This window comes from Patagioenas fasciata, chromosome 1 (assembly GCF_037038585.1).
Source record: "Patagioenas fasciata isolate bPatFas1 chromosome 1, bPatFas1.hap1, whole genome shotgun sequence".
Classification (NCBI taxonomy): domain Eukaryota; kingdom Metazoa; phylum Chordata; class Aves; order Columbiformes; family Columbidae; genus Patagioenas; species Patagioenas fasciata.
The window spans coordinates 3,274,477-3,288,940 of record NC_092520.1 but is presented as its reverse complement, the minus strand read 5'-3'; positions in this window follow the sequence as shown (position 1 = coordinate 3,288,940).

Below are 14,464 nucleotides of genomic sequence, written 5' to 3'. Positions count from 1 at the left end.
CAAACAAACAAACAAAACAACACTGGTAAAAAAGCCTGCTGCAAATCTGAGTCCTTTATTTGTTTTTGAAGTCAGCTCTTGGCTGCAAGGGACCAGTATTTGCTTGCTTTCCTTCCCAGCTCCACCACATACTGACAGGGCATCTTAGTTACTGGAGGAGGGACTTGAGTATTACCCTTGAAGCACCTGTGGGTTTGGTGGCCACTGAGTTTTTGTAGGAAGGGGAGGTCGATTAGCACCAAAGATTTGCACCTCTGGGTCTTTGCAAGCCAGAGATTTGCCTGAGTTAGAGTCAGAGAATCATAGAATATCATGAGTTGGAAGGGACCTACAAGGATCATTGAGTCCAACTCCTGTCCCTGCATAGGGCAACCCTAAAATTCATACCATGTGTCTGGCAGTATTGCCCAAACACTTCTTGAATACTGACAGGCTTGGGGCTGTGACTGCCTCTCTGGGGTGCCTGTTTCAGTGCTCCACGGGCACTTCTGAGATGTCCTTGAAAGCAAGGTATTCAAAGAAGTGTTCAAAACAAAGCTCTCATCACAGATGCGATGCTTGATTGCTTGAGGAATGGGAAAGCACTGAGACCATTTTCAAGAATGATTCAAGGCTGGCCTTGTGATTAGGAGCAATGATGCTCTATTGTGTCCTGATCTCAACCCTTTTTATTTTTTCCAGGAAAAGGAGAAAGGGAGGAATTACATATGAGTTTAGAGATTTCCAACCGCCTGGCCCTTATCAGAAACAGCAGCCCAACAGATGTAAATGCCCTTGTTGCCCAGTGAACTTGGCTTCCTTTTCATTTTCAAACCTGGTCAGCCAGAGTTGTGCATGAGCATCACGGCATCATGTACTAATTAACCCTGCTGCTGACAGTCCTGGTGCAGCCATTTCCATGGCAAGTGATGGTGGGATGTTATTAGAGGCTTTTGCTTCCCGAGTCAGTGGGTTGTTGATGAAAACAAACAGAGATGCGGATGAAAACAAACTGAGATGGAGATGCACTGTCCTGAGATGCTTTCCTGTCTCTCCCTGCCATGGGACTTGTCTCACCTCAACCTTTAGGGGATTTATCAGCACAAAACCTCTCTCACAAACAAACCTGAGACTGCTGAGCAACAGATGGTCTCTCCTTTGTGGGGTGCCTACATGCTGCTGTGGTTGCCTCCATTTTGCAGGTGAGATCCCATCCGTAGCGAGGCTGAGGGCTTTGGTCAGGTGAGGTGGATGGCTTGTAGTGGAGCTGAATGCTGAGCCTCAGTGCTTCTCCCAGGAGCATATAAGCCACCCTGCTTCCCCATGTACCTTTAGATAGTTGTGACCAGGGGTGAACTCGAGATAGTTTTGGGAAAGAACCTGGACCCGTGTTCGATGTTCGATCTGCAAGCAAAGGAAATATCAACACAGAACCCTCTTTCAAGCACCAGTAATCTGGCTTAAACCAACCTCCAGTGTCTTGGCCCTTCCACAGGACCTACACTAGTAAAGTTACCTCTGACCTAGGTTTACTTAAAACAAACTTCATCTGGGATGCAAATGCCTCAAACACTCTCTTTTCCACGGCAGCCCCTCCCATGTTTTAGCTGCCATTACTCTGAGTTTCATAGAATCAAAGAATAGTCTGGGTTGGAAGGGACCATCAAAGCTCCCCCAGTGCCACCCCTGCCATGAGCAGGGACATCTTCACCAGCTCAGGTTGCTCAGAGTCCCGTCCAGTCTGGCCTGGGATGTCTGCAGGGATGGTTCATCCACCACCTCTCTAGGTAACCTGGGCCAGGCTCTCACCACCCTCAGGGACAACAATTTCTTCCTCATATCTAGCCTGAATCTCCGTTCCTTTAATTTAAAACCATTAACCCTTATCCTCTCACAAACTGGTGCGTTCGTGGGTTATAGTGGTGTTAGTGACTGCTACAGCTCAGCCAGGACTTGTCCCCATCCTCTGTGCTCTGCAAGCCAGACTGCAGCAGCTCTACCTGCAGATGCAATGGTAGGGATGGACATAGCAACAGGAAGAGAGGACAACACCCTTTCCAGTTTGGGGGAAATCCTACTGGAAACCACAATAAAGCCTGGTTAGAGATGCCAAGTCCAGGCACTGGTGGTTTTGAGATGACACCCACTGGTGAGGAGCAAGATTGCAAGCAGGCTGAAGAAACTGCCTTGGGGTGGGTCTTCAGTTTAGCAAACTGTCCTTAAGAGAGACCAGATTTAACTAACACGACAAAAGAAATACCCAAAAAAGTGGATGGACGTGTAACTGCAGGCTGTGGCTGGTCTGGGTCTGCCTGTCCCTCACAGCTTCAGAAAAGTCCATGGCGGTTTTGTGGTGATTATTTTATGTATCAGCAGAGCATTTAAAAGACCTGGACATGGATAAAGGTCCTGCTACTGTCCAGTTGCGATAGGTGGTCCTGTAACAGCCCCTGCCATAGATGATGAAAAGCAATGGTTCCTACCCCAGAAAATTCATAATCAAAGAGGAAAATCTAAATGATTGCACATGATTTAGAAAGAAAGCGGGGGGAGAAAAAAGGTTGTTCAGTTAAAAAAACAAACTCAGACATGATCAGGGACTATATTTTCAGCAGGAACGGCTGTAATAGGTGAGCCCAGGGAAGATTTTACATTCATGGCAACCTCAAATTCAAAGGTGGTTTTCCAGATCAGGAAACGAGATGAAATGAGGCTCAGAGGGAGCCAAGCAGAGGTTAAACCCATAAGGTCACACCTTGGAACCTCTCTGGACTTTGCATGGGGTGTTCGTAACGGTGAGCTTGATCCTACAGCCATCCTGCCCTGTGCACACACGTCTATGTGGCAAATTAAGATGCTGAGAAAAGTGGGTGTTGGTGTTCTTGGTGGGTTTGGAGAATTAGGTAATGTTTTCTCATGTGTTGCTTCATGCCTCAGTTTCCTTAAGGTCCTGATCTCCTCCAAGTCAGAGATGGGACAAATCTTCGAGTCACACATTCAGATTTCACCCATATCCCTGGGAAGCCATTTGCATGCTCCCATCCAAGCCAGGCAGGCAATTGCCAATGACACAGTTTTTTTACTTAAACTAAATAAATAAATAAATCCAATTTTATGTTACAAAAGTAAAAGATTTCCATGGCTACTTGGACAAACCTGTTGTGTTTTGTACCCTAAAGCAAGAGTGTATCACATCCCCCACTTCCAGGTGGCCCCAGGTATTACTTGCCTGGCCAGGTTCAAGCTGCAGAAACTGGGCCTCAAGAAGATGAGAACAGGCTGAGTCAGTGCATGTCAGACATGAGTACATCAAGCTTTGTTGATGCTAAGAGGGGTCATTGAGCCTGAATTAATCTACAATCCTGTGAGCCTTGTCCAGGTCCTTCCCAGTACCACTGAAGAAGTTGTAGGAGTGTAATGGGAACCACCTTCCCCTTTCCAGAGCTCATTTCAACGCTCTTCTCCTTTTTTTCCCTCAATTTAAGACAAACAAGGATGAATCTAGATGCCAGGTATACGGGTTGAGCTGGAACCTCTGTGTGCACTGGAAAAGAGGGTCTGAGCATCCCTGGCCCAAGGGGATGCCCCAAGATGTAGAAGAACAAAATGTTCCCTACAAGCAAAAGTTATTTTGCAGAGGTGCCTCCTACCCAGTCTATTGGCCAAGGCAGCAGGCTTGGTCAGGAGCCTTGTGTGTTACTATGTCCCTCTTTCATCCAGGATATGGAAAACACCTCCTTTCCCATTAGTTATTTGGGTGGAGAATTGTTGATCTTGCAGCAGATGGCGCTTCCGCCTAGGAAATGAGGATGAGAAGAAGGTTCTTGGTTTGATGAGCAGGAACTGGAGCAAGGCGGTGGCTCCCAAGCACTGACCATTAGAGAGGGCAAGTGTACCTGGCAAATATCCCAACAAATACCTCAAGTTCAGGCTTGCTGGTCTCACTTCATTGCTTTCAGATCTTCCTCATCCTTTTTAATCTTCCATTGATGAATACATCATTCACCCCCAATACACAATATTTGCAGCCACCACTACAAGCAAACCAAACCCCTGGTTTGGGTTGGTCTTTACAGATATTTATGGCATCTGTTTGCTTGACAAACAAACAAACAAACACCACACCACTGAGGGAATGACACATTAGATATTTTTCTCATGTTGAAGCTTTGTTAAAGAGGAAAGGAAAGAAGAATAAAGAAGAAGAAGAAGAAGAAGAGGAGGAGGAAGAAGAAGAAGAAAGAAGAAGTAGAGAAGAAGAGGAAGAAGAAGAGGAAGAAGAAGAAGAAGAAAGAAGAAGTAGAGAAGAAGAAGGGAAGGGAAGGGAAGGGAAGGGAAGGGAAGGGAAGGGAAGGGAAGGGAAGGGAAGGGAAGGGAAGGGAAGGGAAGGGAAGGGAAGGGAAGGGAAGGGAAGGGAAGGGAAGGGAAGGGAAGGGAAGGGAAGGGAAGGGAAGGGAAGGGAAGGGAAGGGAAGGGAAGGGAAGGGAAGGGAAGGGACAAGAGAGAATGAAAACTTTCAATGAAATAAAAATTAGCTAACAGCTCAAAGTAATATTTTCGTAATTTTACCTAAAACAACTTTGGACTGCCTTTTTTTAGCTATTGCATGAACAATATAGCAAAATATTTCCATCAGTGTGAAAAAATAAATGCTCTTTCATGGAGAGTTTACACTTTTAAAGGTTTTCCTATTAGTCCCATCCAATAAAACATGTAGGTCAAAAATGTCAAGCAACACCAAATTCTATGCATATTTATATGCATGCACACATACATCCTCTGTTTATTCCCAAGTGCACTGTGAAATAATGCACTAAGAACCTATCGGATGGCAAGCTCATTACTTGACTTATCCGACTGATAATAATTGCTTAGAGAAAGGGGAAAAAAGCGATCAGTGCTCTCTGATGGGTGGATGTGAGGACTTCCAGGGTTTCCCACAGAATGACTTGTGCATAACAATGACTTTTTTTCTTATGGAAGGAGAAGAGGGCAAGAACAGTCACAATACAGAGTTATTCGCTAATCACATAAACATCTTTTTTGCACAGCAGAGGCTGAATCTGAGCTAACGCTAAGCTCCGATGGCAAATCAGGCTGGATATGAAAGGATGAGCCTCAGCAAATAAACTGTTCCTGCCCTCCCAGGTAACTCACAAAAAAAATTTGCAATTTTCTGACACTTTTTGTTCTTCTTTGAACACTTCTATATTATATTTCTGATTTTTCTCTCCACTAATTGCTGTTCTTTAAGGGCTGTGGGCTTCAGAGGGACAAGATTTATATTAAAAGCAAGCCTTTTCTCTTTTCCTGCTTGAACACAAGTTACTGAATTACGCTACAGTCCTTTGATCAGAAACACGATCAAATATTTATACAGTGGAAGATCTGTCTGTTCGGATGAATTCCCAGCGGGGCAGCTCCATTCCCATCTTATTACTCACTTCATTTTCCTCACTCGCTCCATTTTTTCCTGGAATAAATTGGTTAAAGACTGACAGCGGAAGAAGTAAATATTTCTTATTTCTTCTCATCTGCACACATAGGAAATATCATTGTCGACTTATATGTGCATTTATTTAGCAGTGGGCTTGGGGACCAGTCTGCACACAAAGACTTGTCCCTAGGCTGTACATGGTTGGGCAATGCTCAGCCCATCAATCACCTATTCTGACACTTTCCATGTTTATCAGCTGCTGGACAAATAAATTTCATGCTGAGATTCCTGCATTTCCATTTTGACCCCACTGGTCTTCATAGAAACATCATTTCTCTCTAATATCTATGCAATTATAGGGGTAGATACGGATACCAAGTATGGAGGGGTGAGAGGATTAAACCTCCTATAGAAAAAATCCCTTTCAAAGGACTAAAAACGCATCTGTGTCAGTGGGGAACATGTTGAGCCAGTGTGACTAATAAGACTAGAACAAAGGCTGAAAAAGAACTACAGCATGTGGATCCATGTGTATCTGTGGGTTTTTCAGCCCCAAGTTGTGCTTGCAGGACACCCCTGGTCCCCAGTGAGGGGATGGTCTCTGCTGTGAGGTTTATTCCACCCAGGGCAGAAGACATGGTCTCTCTGATGTTCAGCAGCCTCTCTTGACAAACTTGCTGCTGGAGAATCACAGTCAGTGCAGGCTGGAAAGGACCTCAGGAGGTCTCTAGTGCAACCTCCCACTGACAGCAGTGTTTGGGCTCAGGGATTTGTCCAGGTGTGGCCTGAAAAGCTTCAAGGATGGAGTTTGCACATCTCTAGGCAACTCTTTCCATCCATTCTCTTTCTCATAGAATCATAGAACAGTTTGGGTTGGAAGGGACCTTCCAAGCTCATCCAGTGCCAGCCCTGCCATGAGCAGGGACATCTTCACCAGCTCAGGGTGCTCAGAGCCCCGTCCAGCCTGGCCTGGGATGTCTCCAGGGATGGTTCAGCCACCACCTCTCTGCCCAACCTGGAACAGGGTCTCACTGTGCTCATGTCTGGCCTGAATCTCACCTCTTTCGGTTTAAAACCATCACTCCTTGTCCTATCACAAATAGGCCCTGCTAAAAGTTTGTCCCCATCATTCTTATAGACCCATTTCAATCCACCTGCTCTGAGAAAAAAGCATCTTCTGGTCTCTGCCAGTGTCTCAGCAGATGATCTGAAGCCTCTTGAAAGACCTGATCATCTCTGGACAGATCAGTTCCTAAGGTACTGTTTTGTTATTACAAGTTATTATAACATAGCCAGGTTTAAGCAAACCTGTGTAATCAAAACCATACTGCAACCAGAAAAGGAGTGAGACTATGAAAAAAACCTATAGAAAGGTGTTTCATACAATATTCTGTGTGCTGACCGCATTCCCACCTGTGTCAGAGAACGGTGGCAAGATGCTGACCAAGGCACTGTCAGTGCTTCTCTAGGAGGTAACCAACACCCTGGTTTGGTGAAGGGGACATTCTTGGTGGAAACAGAAACACAACATCACCACCGGAGACTAAGTAGGGGACTGGGAAAGAGAACAGCAATGCCCTAAGCCTTTATTATCTGTTTTATCTACCATTGACTTTGCAATCACAGTCAGTGTCTCCCCTCTCTGGATCCCAGTTAGAAAGCAAATTGTCACCAGCCAGAGACGCATAGTAAGAGAAAAAGAGACAAAGTCTCACTGGTTCAGAGCCAGAAAAGCTTCTGACCTCCTGTCAGAAATCTCATCTGCAGCGAAAGCAAATCAAATCCCATCCTCTGCCCAGGCAAGTCCTGATGTCTGATTTATAGACATCGTTACCACTACATTAATGAGCTCTGGAGAGCGTCTGCTGCCAGCTTTGTTACAGATGGGTGGAAAAATATCATTCTGAGGAATTCCCCCAGCTGGACATAAATATTTAGCATGTGATCAGCTGCTCAGTATTCCCCTGACCTGAATAAATTCTGTGTTGCTTCCTCTGCCTTCAAATAAAAGGTCCATAATCCAGATCACTCTCCTCACTTAATCTTTTTGGGGGCACAGTGGAGACAGCTGGTTTATGTCTCTTTGTAGCCCCCGTAAACCTCCATCTCTGGCAGAAAAACTGTTTAAGACCAAATCATCTCTCTGAGGAAAGCTCAGCTCAGCCCAACAGAACGTTACAGTAATTCTTATTGCTAGTAGCATGAAAATTGATGCTGCTCAGTGGGTGAAACAGAGTCTGACCTCAGGTCTTTTGGTTTGGAGCTGGCTTTACATGGGCCTTGGTAAACTCAGCCTTTTAGACTCCAGGAACAGCTGCATGGACTCAGGTTAAACATCTTTCTAATCCAGTATTTCAAGACCAAAAGAAGGTGCAAATAGTTAAAGAATCATAGAATAGTTTGGGTTGGAAGGGATCTTCCAAGCTCATCCAGTGCCACCCCTGCCATGACAGGGACATCTTCACCAGCTCAGGTTGCTCAGAGCCCCGTCCAGCCTGGCCTGGGGTGTCTCCAGAGATGGTTCATCCACCACCTCTCTGGCCAACCTGGGACAGGCTCTCACTGTCGTCATTGTAAAATATTTCTTCCTCATGACTGGCCTGAATCTCCCCTCTTTCAGTTTAAAGCCATTACCCCTTTCCCTGTCATTACATGCCCTTATAAAAAGTCCCTCTCCAGCTTTCTTACAGGTCCCTTTTAAGTCCGGAAAGGCCACACTAAGGTCTCCCCAGAGCTTCTGTTCTCCAGCTGAACACCCCAGCTCTCTCAGCCTGTCCTCCCAGCAGAGCTGTTCCAGCCTCGCATCATTCCTGGGGCTCCTCTGGCCCCTCTCCAGCAGCTCCATGTGTGTCCTGTGCTGAGGACCCAGAGCTGGACACAGTACCCCAAGTGGGTTCTCAGAAGAGCTTTCACTGTATCCTCCCCCAGCAGCTTGTAGTGCCTGGTTTTCTTGAGCTAGAAATGTAAATACACCCCACAGGATTTTTATTTCATGAACTTTGTCCGTTTACTTTCCTAAGCCCATGTATAATTTTTGACATCCACGGTGTCTTGTGGCAACAGCTTCACAGATTAATGACATGAAGGGAAATATCTACTTCAGCATGTTCATAGCTTCCCACCTGCTAATATAATTAAAGGCTCTCTGGTTTGTGCACTATGAGAATGAAAAATATTCCTTGCTTATTCTCTTTAAACCACTTCTGGCATTTTTCTCTTTTTAAAGCTAAAATATTTTTGCCTGTCTAGTGATGTTTTTCCCCTCTCCCCCATCCAGCCTGTGCTTTTGCATTGGAGTCATGCAAAGCCCGTTTCAATTCTCTTTGGCCAAGACCTCGCGGACAATGCGAGGGATTGTAACCAGGCAAGCTCGCGTTTGCATGCAAGCAGCAGACGACAAAAGCTGAAAGAACTGAGACTGCAAAAGGCCTGGCACAGGCTGTGGGAGATGTACATTGAAATCCATGTTCTGCCACTGACTTGCTGGGCAACCCTGGGAAAACAAAGCAGAACAACAGCCCCATGGGACATCTGGCTCCCATAGCCCATCAGGTTCGGTGGGAGAGGAATATTTCCTACTTTGGAGGTATCATAAAGCCTTTGTTGCATGGAAGCTGAGCAAACTCCTCTGAAAGAGGGGCATTGAGAAGTTAAAGGCTCTACACATGTAGGGCAGTGGGTGCCTATTTTAACATGTTAAATGATTGACGGGTCTGGTGCAGAGTGGTGAAGGCAATGCCAAGGGATCACCACACCGTCCCCATAATCTTCTTTCACATGGTTTCATCAATTCATGTGCATAAAGACAACCCTTTTTCCTTCTTTTTTATTTTTTCCTTGTTCCATTATGAAAATAGAAGTTGATTCAAAGCCATTCTGCAGTTTTAAATGCAGGTTTTTGATGGCACTTTGTGCACGGCTTTCACGTGAAGGGCTAAAAGAGCGCTTGGCCCTGAGGCTGCTGTACTCAGTAAAAGGTGTTTTATTAACCCTCCTCTGTTCTTCATCAAGCCTTAAGAGCTAAAAAATTAAGGAGGTTGAGTTAGTCACTATGGAGATCTTTGATACCATGGAGAGCTTTGATACCATGTCTTGTAATAACTCCTGGAGTGCCTTAATTATAGGAGAAAGAGATGGAGAGAACATGGTGTCTCCCAAAACCATAAATCTCCTCTATTATTTGTAATTTCTTCTTGAGACTGGAGCTCTGGGAGTGCACTGCTAGGAGTGAAGGGGAAAAAAAACCTCTGATCCTGAGAAAATAAGCTTTATTGTGCTTATTTTCATGTTTTCTTAACAGGTTCTTGGTTCAATCCAGGCTCCTTAATTAAAAAGTCCTAAGTCTTCCTAAACAGCAAAAAAGGGGGTGAAATAGTCTAGAGAAGATGTGGATTTGATAGGAGAAGTTTCTCTAGATCTGAAGATGATGGCAGCCTGCCTTGCTTGGACTCAAGCCATACGTTTTACAATATATGCAGCTCATATGTTGAAAATTTCTGTTCTTTGAGGGCCAAAGGGATAGACCCAAAGTGTACAGCATACAATTTTCATAGTAACCTTAATCCATGTGAGTAATGATGTGTTAACAATGGTCCTGCTGATAAAGAGAAATGGTCACCAGGAGCAGGATGATGATCAAATGCAGTAACACTAAACATCAAATTCAGAGCAATCAAAATGAACAACATCTTTTTGACCCCTCTCCTCTTCCTCCAGATTTCCAAAGCTTCACTTCTCCAGACCCCACTTCTTTCTTCCATTGCTGGAATGGACATCCCCAGCAAATGTCATTTCAGGATCTGATCTCTTTCAAGGAAACATTGCAAAATCAAATATGGGACCTCAGAGGTTTGGTCACCAATCTCAGCATGAGAAACTATGAGCTGAAAGAAGAAATCAAAGACGTGCAAATTCTGAACCATGGTTTGCAAGCCAAGATGGCTCTTACAAGACTTTGGGGGAAGAGTTGCAGAAGGAAAGGAAGAACATCAAAGATGGTACAAGAAATAATTCTGACTAACAGAATACAAAACCAAAACCCCAAAGAGTGACAATAAACAGCTCATCTTGTAATCCAGTGGTATGGTTGAGCAGCTGGCTGCATGTGAATCCTATCGAACTGTAACAGACATGCTAGGAAACAGAAACGAAGCTCAAAGAAATCCAAAATTTTGCTCAGCACCTTGAAGGGCAAATTGGACGGTGTCCAGCAGCAACATGGGGAAGAAAAGCAACAGACCTTCCAGTTACGGGAGTTGTTGAGAGAGGTCACCCAGATATGCACGGATCGGAGGAACGATGTAATGTGGCTGAAAGGGGAGCTGGAAGCAGCTGAGATAAAAGCAGCTCTCCAGAGATGTGACCGTGAGTGCTGGATCCCAATGGGCTCATTGAAGTAGGATGGAGATAGGATCAAGATGATGAAAACTCCCCAGAGCCAGATGTGATGAGAACACTGCCCTGACTCAAGGACCTCATGAAGATTTTAATCCCCCTTCATAGCTTGTGTTGCACTTGTGTGTTGTGCACTATTTTGTCAAGAATTATTTTGCTGCTGGCATTTTTTTGCTCTTACTTAGTGAACACGACATCTACGTTGTTGTGAAGCTCTTATCTCAATATCCCATTCTTTATCTTAAAAGGTAACAGCTCCTGCCAAGTTAGATTTGCTGTAGTCCCCTGTTCAGGGACTTAAATTTGTAGTTTAAGAGTTCAGCTTAGTTCTGTGTCATACATAGATACTTAAAATACATATAATTTAGATTAAGCAATCCAAATTGATTGTCGAGTAGTTTTCCTTTCAGTTACTTGTTCACTGAACTGCTCAAAGATTTTTTTGTAGGCATCAGAGAGATGACTGTTTCATTTAAAGTCTTATTTTACTTTACTTTTTTGCACTTCACCCACCCATTCCCAAAATGAAGTCTGTTGTGTTGTGCTTCTTCAGATCTCTTGCAGCACAGTGAATAACTCAGTTTGATCCAACTGCAGATTTTCCTTCAGGGACCGGTGCTATAGAGTAAATAAAGAAGATATGTTGGACCCACTAATGAGGGAACAGAGATATTCGGTAGATTAAATGACTTGGCTGAAGGTCAGATGGGGAAGAGCTGGCAAGGACAAATACTGGGTCAAACTAGAGACTTCATGCAGAGTTGCTCTGTTCTCCAAAAGGAAGACAGATATGGAATAAAATAAGCCAGTATCTCCAAGGCTTAATAATTCTGCATGTGAAGATGGGTGATACATGCAATATCCTATTAAAGCTGCCAAGAGTACATGCATCTGTGGCAAGTGGCCCAAGCATGACCAAGGTACAATTTATTCTAAGAGGTCCTGGTGGGACCTTCCCAGACTTCCTCAAAGCAAGGAGGGGAAGGTGAGCTGTGCTGTGTGGACAAAACCTCAGATATTTAATTTTTAATAAAGATTTTTTTTTGTTTGACATCCCAGAGCTCTTCAGATTCCCCTCCTCTTCAGCCTTTGCATCCAGGTTTTGTCACTCCTTTGAGCATCCCTGCCCCTCACGAAGGACAGAGCTGCCCAAGCATCTTACGTGGATGGAATAGCCTCCTTGAGTGGCTATGTCTCCTCCATGCAGAATGGCCCCCGTTTTCAGCTTCCTTGAAGCTTGTTGCACACAGAGGCTTTCAGTCTCCTTTCGGTGTCTCGGCAGCTGGTTGAAAACAGGCTCTGTCACCAAAGCAGTGAGCACAAAGGCTGCTGGCCATAGCCCAGGCATGTCTCTGAATCCCATTTCTGCAGACATTAATGGGAACCAAAAAGGGAGACCCTGCACAGACTCTCAATGACCAGTGTTTTGCCAAGCCCAGGCTAGATCACAGAATCCCAGAATGTCAGGGATTGGAAGGGACATGGAAAGCTCATCCAGTGCAATCCCCCCATGGAGCAGGAACACCCAACTGAGGTTCCACAGGAAGGTGTCCAGGCGGGTTTGAATGTCTGCAGAGGAGACTCTACAACCTCCCTGGGCAGCCTGGGTCAGGCTCTGGCACCCTCACCAGGAAGAAGTTTCTTCTTAAATTTCAGTGGAACCTCTTGTGATGGGGACACAGCCAACCCTCCCATGCAGAGCACAGGGGTACCCTTGGTGGGCTGTGTGGGACAAGAAGCACCTTCCTCAGAGATGCTACATGTGGTAACCCATGACCATCTGTGCAGTGAGGTCACAGAATCATAAAACAGTTTGGGTTGGAAGGGACCTTCCCAGCTCCCCCAGTGCCACCCCTACCATGAGCAGGGACATCTTCACCAGCTCAGGTTGCTCAGAGCCCCGTCCAGCCTGGCCTGGGATGTCTCCAGGGATGGGACATCCACCACCTCTCTGTGTACCTCTCGCTGTAACTCTGCCTTTCAAGTAAGTAAACGTTTAGTTCAAGTTGAAATGTTTAGGACTTTTAGGTCACCCAGTTTTGTCTGCTGTTTGCATGTCTAGGAATATTTTCTTTTCTACCTTTCAACGCTTCTCAATAAATGTAGATGAGGTTCTTAGGGACCTGGTTTAGTGACAGTGTTAGATTAATAGTTGGACTTGATGATCCTAAAGGTGTTTTCCAACCAAAATAATTCTGTGATTCTATGATAATGATGTTGTATGGTCACAGGTGAAAAAACAGTACATAGACCATAAATGAGCTCGATTCTGAATCCCAGGGATTGGGAATCCTCTCTTTGCATTCAGGCACACGTTCTCTCAGGTGACATTGCACCAAGTGTGAGATGAAGCAGTTGAGAAGCAACATATGAAGCCCAACAGCTGGACAACTCCTGTTGTGTCTCTACACACAACCCAACTCTTGCACCCACAAAGCGTTGCGGTGTGTGTATGAGTCCTAAAAGTAGAATTCAATCCTTGTCACTACAAACTGGTAAACATCTTATTCCACATGAACTGGGAATTTCAAGCCAGGTTCTAGGTCTGAATGACCCTGCTCGTCCTGCCACTATTCGCATTTAATAGGAAATAAATTTGGCCACATCAACCTTGCAATAAATCTGACACGGTTCCCTCCTCCCTTTTATTCTTCTGGGAATATTTAAAGCTAGAAAGACAGCCACTGAAACTGCTATTATCTCTGCCCACCAGTTCCCAGCTGGCTATGCTGACCCTTAATCTGAGTTAATCAGCACTAGCTCGTCATTTCAGCTGGGACTTGCACCCCTGCGCACTGCTGTCGTGCCCCACAATGCTATCATCTCCTGCCAGCTGGGCAGATAAATGAGAAAACAGCTTCAGCATCTCCAGAGGCTGGAGCAGAGTGATGCCGTGCCACATTCATGCTGGGAAGGTGGGTTTTTTTTGGCTCTGTGCATTAAAAAAATAACAATTGCCATGTGAGTAAATAAGCTGTATTCATTAGAGATACCGCATACATCAGGCCTGGAATGGTTGAGCAAGAAGGAGCAGGAGTAGACAAAACAGCCCAGCCCAGGGGTATGTCATGAGGCAGGTGATATATCTCTGTAGGTCAAGCCTGTATGTGACAAGTCAATAGTTGGGAAGTAAGCTTGAAAGAGATGAAAGAGCAGCATGAGTGAGAGGATGAAATGGCTTCTGAAACCATTGGTAGTGTCACAAGTAAATGGCAAGTCAGCATTCTGGAGCACAGGTGTGATGGGGAACAGCTGAGGGAGCTGGGGGGTTCAGCTGGAGAACAGGAGCTGAGGGGAGACCTTCTGATCTCTGAACTGCCTGAAAGGAGCTTGGAGCCAGGGGGGTCGGGCTCTGCTCCCCAGGAACAAGCGCCAGGAGCAGAGGAAACGGCCTCAAGTTGCGCCAGGGGAGGTTGAGGTTGGATCTTGGGAACAATTTCTTCCCAAAAGGGCTGTGGGGCATTGGAACAGGCTGCCCAGGGCAGTGCTGGAGTCACCATCCCTGGAGGGTTGGACAGACAGACATGAGGTTCTCAGGGACATGGGGCAGTGCCAGGGGTGGGTTTAATGTTTGGACTTGATGATCTTGAGGGTCTTTTCCAACCAAAACGATTCTATGACTTCTCCCTTGTTAATCCTTCTCTCAACTCCTGC